Source organism: Protopterus annectens, chromosome 13.part0 (genome assembly GCF_019279795.1).
Source record: "Protopterus annectens isolate FY-2018-M chromosome 13.part0, PAN1.0, whole genome shotgun sequence".
NCBI classification, from domain to species: domain Eukaryota; kingdom Metazoa; phylum Chordata; order Ceratodontiformes; family Protopteridae; genus Protopterus; species Protopterus annectens.
Window position 1 is genome coordinate 89,613,011 of NC_056747.1, and position 9,189 is coordinate 89,622,199.

Sequence of the window (9,189 nt, forward strand, 5' to 3'; positions counted from 1 at the left end):
AAATCTTAAGGGACCACCACCTCTTTCAGACTGCACAGGAGGTAGAAAGCCCTTCACCAAAAGCTTTGCCCTATAGAAACAATAAATCTACAGCTAGGTTGGGCTTTGTGAAGCAGAACATTATGCAGATTGTAGCTAGAACAAGGCAAGTAAACCCTTACCATGTAAATAGAATTCAGCGATTCTGTAGATAGCCTGGAAAGATCTAGTTTTGGGGATGAGAAATTAACCCCCCCAATCCCCCCTTAATTTCAAAGTTTAACCTCAAAGACTGGAAACTTGCATGCGGGTCATGTCTCCTACATGGGTCACTGGTGGCTGCATCTTTGATATGTTTTGGGGAAGCCTATGCAAAGGCATAAAGGTTAGAAACACCTCTAAATGACCCTTTGTCTGATGACCAGATTTATGCACATGCAAGCCAATCAATGCAACTGCTTAAGCAGCCTTACAGATACTCCAAGGACAGATGTGCAATCCTTGTTCTCATGAGACCACTTGCTCAGAAGCAAGCACACAACACAATAGCTTACTTCAGTTTTCTAGACTACTGCAAAAAAAAAAAAAAGCCACGAACATACATTCACCTGTTCAGATGCAAACAGATAATTCACCCCCCCCCCCATATTACATAACAGCTTTTAGCAGTCAAGTTAAGCATGCTTAGCTACAGGGGTTCAGCAACCTACTTTTTCCAGTGAACAGATGAAACCAAGACAAAGTATACTCAAGTAACTTTTAATAGGTTTTCCAAACTCCTTACAGTATCCTAAAACCAACTCAAATACAGACTATTTTCCAGTGACAAAAATGAAAAATTTTGCAACTTTATGCAGAGTATGTTTACTATATACACTTTACTATTCTGTTCATAGTCATGAATCAAAGGAGACTTTAACAAGGTGGGGTAAAACCTCGTTTATACCTTTACCACCATGCCACTCAAAGAAATGCACTAAGAACCGAATGTATCAGCACTCATTTGTTCAGCCTTGGACCACTAATTGCTTGAACAGTTCTTTTTTTTATTTTTGTTAATCATTTTTGAACTGCATTTCGACTTTAATCCCTGTGCATCACAGATGCTTAAAGATTAGTTGTGAAACAAAAGCTCAAAAGTGCCTTTAAAAATATAGCTGAAGGTCGACATATAGAACCAGTTTAGGCTTTAACAAGAAATTAACCAGAAATTACAGATTGATAAAGGTGCCTTATTTCACAGCTGGATGTTCAGGATGCGAGAATTATGCAATGGAATTCTGTGTGTAGATCACCTCTTAATGTTGAAATTTATTCCCAGCTAAAAGAAAAAAAAATGCATTAGAATCGAGTAAAAGCTTTACCCACAGCTGGTTAATAGTGTTGCCCAGTTATTCTAGATTTACAACTTCAGGCAACTCAAAATTTCCTAACTGGTCATAACACCATACCATTTTAGGCCTGAAAGATGTAACACTAGTTATATTTGGGTAACAATCATGCCCCCACAGTATATGAACCCCCTTCAAGATATGAAAAAAAATGCAAAGAATTGCCAGTTGAGGTATGCATCACTTACCCACTTAGCTGTCATAGCGGTTTCTGTAGCCTCCAGAAGCATAGCCACCCTGACTCCTGCAACAACAAAAACGTTTTACTACAAATTCGGAACAGAATTTATTCTATAAAATAGAAGAATGTCATTTACCTGCCATAATAAGAGCTGGATCCACCACCACTGCCATAGCTACTGTAGCCACCACTATTGTAGCCTCCACTGCCATATCCTCCACGGCCACCACCATATCCACCTTCAGAGAAACAAATCAAACTTAAATTAGGCCCTTAAACAACTCATAGTTTCAAATTAAAATTCAGCCGCCTCCCAACACAGGGGACCATGTCAGGGGTAACCTTACATATTAAGGGCAGACCCAATAAGGTAACTACACAAAACTGGACCCAAGTATCCTTTTACTACAGCTTTACATGCTAGTTAAAGCAAAATCCATTTTAAGACAGGCATGGCTGTCCCCAGCTTACCCAACAACCAAGCTGGTCTAGTCTCAAAACGGTCAACTGTACATGTGTCAGTAACTTGGACTAGTCTCAAGTCTGTTAACTGACTGTACAGGTGTCAGTAACTTGGACATCACAAGTACTCCAATAGTTACCTCTTCCACCACGTGAGTAACCACGGCCCCCAGACTGACCTCCTCTGGAGCCACCTCGGGACTGTCCTGCCTTGTCTACACGAATCTGACGCCCATCAAGTGTCTAAGATGGGAAAAAAAAAAAAACATTAGACTAGCCAATACAATCCAGTCATTTGAAAAAAACACTGTTTACAAGCAAAACATGCAGACAAGTACCCTTTGCTAATTTCCAATTCTCGCTATTCCAACATTCTGCATGCACTGCACCCATCCAATGAAATCCACCCATAAAGGATATAGTCCTGAGCCAAACTTACCTGTCCATCCATTGCTTCCCTGGCATCTCTAGCATCTTCTGGATTTTCAAATGTCACAAAGCCAAAACCTCTTGATTTCTGAGTTTCTCTATCCCGGACGACAATTACTGGGGAGAAAAGAGACTTGTCACAAGCAGATTCAGCTTTACCAGTACGAGCTGAAGTATAGACTATGGCATCTAAGCGCTCTTATTCAAGTGCAGATAGTGTTCTCACAAACACTCAGAACCCTCCCAACAATGCCTTACCTTCTTGAATCTGTCCATATTTGCAGAAAACTTTTTCCAAACTCTGCTCATCTGTGGTGTTGTCCAGTCCACCAACGAACACTTTTCCTGCATTACGATCCATGGCAAAGCTACAAATTGAAATAAAGTAGCAACTTAACTACATGCAGCCAAGAATTAACTCAGCTAGCCAAGAGCATCAGAACATTACTCTGGACAAAAGCTTGACTAATACAATTTAATAAAGAGTCACTTAATTTAATAAAAGAGTCACTTAAATACAACCCAAGCCGAAATCGCGCTTAAATGGCAATTAACGCATTCAACGCTCCATGAAATCAAAGTGGATGTCGTAGTTGACAAAACGCCGGACCTCCCTATTCTAGCTGCAAAAACAGTAAGGAACGTTCTAGGAAATGAAAAACGAAAAAAAAAATACCAAGTATTATTGGTTAAAAGGGTTTTATTTCGCCATGAAAATGTCGCCATCTAATGGCGTTCTCGTCGAAAACGCCTTTACAGCATTCCGGTAACAACCACGCTAGTTCTGTCGAACTCACAGCCCCCACCCCCACGTTTCAAACAGGCGGGAAATTACCACGATCAAAACGTACGCAATACTCCAAAGGCCCACTATTATCATATCAAAACTGGCCAACCTACGCGAATCAAACATTGTATGTTTCTATATAACCCCCTTAACAAAGATGATCGGCTGTGTGCAGAACACAGATAATACAATATCTACAGTCATCTACGAACCACGTGACGGTAATACAGGCCATACAATCTAGCGCAATGACTACACAAAAGGTTCTCCATTACACATAGCACGCACGTGGAGTTGCTACATTTCACATCAAAGAGCACTGCCAGCTTTGAACATAACTGAAAGCGTTGCTTTGCAATGAAAGAAGCTACAAAAAACCGTTTAGCCAATTCGTTCAAGTAGAAGCGCGAACTACATACGACTGGACCCAATATTGCAGACACCGGGAAATTTAGCTAATTCGCTCAAGTAGAAGCGCGAACTACATACGACTGGACCCAATATTGCAGACACCGGGAAATTTGAACTACTATTTACGACAAATACATACTTTAGCAAACTGGAAGTTTCGACCGCCCACCTCCCCCGGAAATTAAAAAACGTGCGTTTAGTCCTTCTCAATGTACAAAAAACATTAACGCAAGACCTTATCAACATTCCAGATTCATTAGAGCAATATTCTTGCTCCAAGAAGTTAAGTATTCGCCAAGGAAGTATTAAGCTATGCGCCAACTACGAAGCTAGCTCAATACGCCGAGTGTTAACTCTAGGCCAACTCCCAAGATGGTCCACAACGATCATCACTACTACGAGACAACTGAAATCGTTACTCAAGCCAGTATAACTTCTAGAAACGAAAGTTAAGCTTAGTACAAGAACCACGATATCCATACCGAAAGTAAATATTGGTTTTAGTAAGCTAATCAGCAACCCCCCATATTCAAGGAACGCCCTCCCCCAACAGTGAGGCGAAAACAAAGGCGCATTTACTATATTACGGGTATACCTATGCCACGAGGGCGCCATACAACCCATTGCAATTAGGAAAGGTACCGGCAATGTTTGCTCATTAACACCGATATCTTGCCAAGCAGATCAGACCACTCATGCATAGTGTTTTGTATGGGATAAGCAATATTAAACGAAATTGAGATTAAACGTGTATGACTCCACAAAGCATTCGACCCACTTGGTCGAAGAGCTAACAATGCACGAAATTTCATGATCACATCAAGTTGGCACGCTTTTAAAGCGGCACAGGCATTGTTTAACTAGCCCTTGATAACCCATACCCGTTCAAACGTTACAACACGAAGTTACATCCTTTGATAACGATATACAGTCTTTAATACGGGCACACAATACAGCCTTGCAGGCCTAATCTATTAATACTGCAACCCCCCCTAAATTACAGGAAGCACATAAAAAGATCGGCGTCAAATATGCAATCCTACAAGTTGGGCACACGAGAAATTAAGATACCCCAGAGCGCGAAATCTCAAAGGAATCACTAGACCACCTTAATTCAAAACACAGCTTTCGTGTAACACTGAAGTGCATTTTAAAACAGCCCATCAAATACTGTATGTAAATTTATTAAGATCCACAAGCGACGCTGTCTTGTTTTCTGCTTACATAATTCTACAATATGCGCCATTTTGTACCGCTGTAATGCGTATAAATAAAATCATGGCATCCACAGTATTTTTTTTAACTAGGATACCAATTAAATAGATCACTTTAATCGTTAAGTGAGATTCATCAGAAAACCATTCTTCTCATTTAAAAAAAAAATCTACCTATTAATTACGTTTAGCAATATAAAATCTGTTTTAGATAAATAGTAAAATGAATATTTCTAAACTATATATCATAGTACTAGAGTATATATAAAAAAAAAACAGTTATTTCTTTATAGACGCCGCCAAAAAAAACTTACCTTTCTGTGATACACAGGGATTGTATGCTCAAGCAGCAATAAGACTCATGTAGCTGATACAACAAAATGTCCGATACACCCGTTTATATAGTCCACTAGATCCCGCCCCTTATTAGTTAGAAAGATCGTTCGGAGATTCAGACGTCGCGATACTTCGTATACTATACAACTCGTGCAGACTTGATGTTGCAGTTTGAACAATAAATATTTTTAATATCGAGTCTTTCCACTTCATTGTGTAGTTTTAAGTGTCAGTAGATTGCTGTAACCCACTGCTTTGGAATGCTTGGCGTGATACTTTTCATAGAAGGAGCAAGTTAACTGTGGCTAGCTTTGTACACATTCGTGGGCGCTACCCCTTTTCATATGAAAAAGGGAAATCCGCGAGTCGCTGATTTGGTATCCCAACCTGAAGCTTCTAAAGTCTGCAGGAAAGAAAAAGTAAAAAATGCAGTAAGTGTAGTTGTTCAAAATGTCGTGTCCTGGCTACGGCTAACTTAGTGACAACAGATGAAGTCTTTCCAGCGGAAAAACAGTCCAGTTGATGGATTAAGCAGATGTTTATGCCAGGAGCAGGGTAAACGAGCCTTTAAGCTGGACTGTCTTTCTACTTGAATGTAAGCTGCGGCCAAGATCCTACATTTCGGACAGTTGCCCGTATTCTTAATCTTTGCCCCTTTTCATCTGTTGTTCATCATATGTTCGATAATTATAACAAATCGTTTGGTTCACACGTCTTAACCTCTTTGCGCGGAACTCTGAACAGAGCCAAAGGCACAAAGATATGAACCTAAGTATTTGTCTTATAAGCTGACACTGTTGTTAGAGTAAAAAGTGCTGTTAGCATTATTTTTCTGAAGGATACAAAGTCTGAAACTTCTATGTCTGTCATTGTTTAGTGACTTCCAACTTAAGCGATTTGCCAGAAACCTCCTAATTTTATGAAACGCAGACCAAAATACGAGACAAAAATCTGGGCAACTGTTAGGCATTGTTTGCTTTTTATTTTACTTTACATGCATTAATTGGTTAATAATGCGTTTTCCTTTATTTACACAACTGTATTTGCGTCTTCTGCGTGGAGACATGTGTGAATGGGCGTACCTTCGTTGAAGGTTGTGCGTTAGGGCTGGCAACTCAGCACGTAAAAATCAACTGCCAATCATTAGCGGACCGGAGTTCCGCTGTGGCGACCCCTAACCGGGAAAAACCGAAAGACACAACAACACTAGAGTATTTGATTTCATCTCCCAGCTTGCGACTGAACGTGTTCTGTTATTATGATCAGTTCAAATAAATATCACTTTTGCAAGTACGAAGCAACACACGTATCGTTCAATCACTTTCAAACCATAACTCTCGTTCTTTAAAAAAACATCCCTTGCAGTTCCACGGTAAAAGGGTTTGTCACACATTCGCAGTTGATTTGATATCTATAGTAAACTATACTGTAAAGTAAAACATTTAACCATCCTGTGAGCTTCCTCGATGAAATTGAGTGTTCCATGCTTTGCCCAATTTTCTGTGTTATGAGAGCGCTATTGTTCCACATTTCGGAGATGGAAGGTTGCGAATAATTGTTTCCACTTAAAACATTTGCTTTGTCCCTCGTAATAGTGGATTTTTGGAGAAGGTGCTGTTTCTCATGAGTAAACACTGATAATCATTACAGTTACAGACTTCCTTTGAGTACTTAAGAAAATAAAAGTTAATTGACGTCCTCTTTTCCATCAAGTTTCTGTAGTACCAAAATGCTAAAAAATATCCCTAGCCTGGGTCCTTTTACCCTCATTATTTTTGGTTTTATCCTTAGTACTGGATATAAAAAGGAAGACTACAAAAGTAGACCCTAATTCAACCGATCAGACCTCTCAACATCTGGTTGTGAAAATCAGAAACATACACATTGCATAACATAATTATATACGAAGACACCTCCCACTCCCCCCCCCCACCACACACACACACACATCCACAGAATCTCATAGTGGATTTAATTAATTGGTTCATTCATGCATACATTTTACAAGGACATTCAATTGGACAAATGTCCAGCTCAATAAATGGAAAACAACAATATACGCTCCTTAAAAAACGTCAACCCCAACACCTTCTCTGACTTACTTAATTCAACTGGAATCCTTTAAATACTCTTTCCCTAGATGAAGTTGTCACCATAACTCTCAACCTTCCATCTCCAAAATGAGGAACACTCGCTTTCATAATATGGAACAAATGGGCAAAATGTGTAACACATACTAATGGCTTACTAACAACTTCAACCGTGAAGGTCATAGGATGGTTATGCTGGTTTTACTTGTAAAGAAGATCCTTTAATGAATTAATATGATTAATTTCTATTTACCATGGATTTCACTTAAAACAATTCCTAACACTGAATGTGCGACAGACTCTTTCAATGTGGAACTTCGAGGAACATGAACTTTTTAAGACCCCAAATGAGGTACGTTCCTCATAATGAGGTACACTTGAGAGGTATGGTTGTCACTTATTTTAATACAACATTTCTAAACCTATTAGACACCTTGGCCCCCCTGAGAACTAAAAGAATTAAGAGCAAAACCATCCCCTGGCTAACCAAAGATACCTTAGCTGTCATACGCCTCCGTGATAAAGCCTTGAAGAACCACTATAAAAATAAAACCTCAGCCACCCTAAATGAATACAAAATACTCCGTAACAGAGTTAAAAAAACTCATCACTTCCGACCACAAATCCTACTATATCATCCTCCAAAACAATCACAAGACTAACCCAAAAAAATTCTGTGATAGTATCTCCACTCTTTTCAACCCTGGCAGAAAGGAAAATCTACACCCTGATCATAATGCTTCTGATACCGACCTAGCCTACCAATTTAACAGCTTTTTCATCGACTCCATAACCAAGTTAACATCATCCTTCAGAAATAACTGCACTCATCCAGCTACAATTACCACTATCTTCCACCTCCCACCTTCTTCTCTTCTGTCTTAAACCCATCCCTGTATCAACTATAAAAAAAAAACTCCTTCTAAAATTAAAACCATGCTCTAATGCCCCTGATAATATCCCTTCCTTCTTCCTAAAGACAGCTGCTGAAGACATTGCCTTCCCCATCTGTATTCTTATAAACCGTTCAATCCAAGAAGGCTATGTACCCCAAATTTGGAAAAAAAGCCTACATTATTCCCCTCCACAAAGGTGGAAACAGTAATAACATCTCCAACTTTAGACCTATCGCCGTCATATCTCCCTTCTCTAAACTACTTGAAAAATGTATCCACATACAATTATTACCCTACCTAATCGACAATCACCTACTAACCCCCACACAACATGGATTCAGACCTGGTCACAGCACTACTACTGCACTACTCTCCTTCCTCGAAACTGTGAATAAAGCCCGCGACTCCAGCTGTATTGTTTCCACCCTCCTCCTGGACCTTTCTAAGGCTTTCAATACCATCTCCCATGCCCTCCTTCTGACCAAACTCTCGAGTCTACACCTTTCACCCACTTCTATCAACTGGTTTACCAGTTACCTTTCCAACGGGCAACAATCTGTCAAATGGAAGAAATCCACTCCCTCATTCCTCAACACTGCCAGTGGCGTACCCCAGGGTTCTATATTAGGTCCCCTACTGTTCAACATTTTCATTAATGACTTCCACCACACTATCCCTAATGCTAAAAGCATCCAATATGCAGACAATTCAACAATTATCTGTGCTGCTAACCCCAGTCCCACCCTTATAAAACTAACCCAAGATGCCTTCTCAACCACCGAACAATGGATGCTAGATAACCATCTAGCTCTCATTCCATCAAAAACCAAACTCATGATATTCACCCCATCCAAAAGCATAACTATCAACATAAATTCATTCTCCATAACCAGTCACAACAACACTTCCCTTGAAATTGTTTCCAGTGTTAAACTGTTAGGAGTTCTCATCGATAATCAGCTTAAATTTGATACCCATATACAAACAAACATTAAAAAAACACACTAGAAACT

At 39.7% G+C, this 9,189-nt stretch overlaps 1 pseudogene; it reads right to left on the reverse strand.

Annotated features, from left to right (window-relative positions):
• Nucleotides 1–722: 722 nt before the first annotated feature.
• LOC122817603 lies at nt 723–5,313 on the reverse strand (annotated as a pseudogene).
• Nucleotides 5,314–9,189: the final 3,876 nt, after the last annotated feature.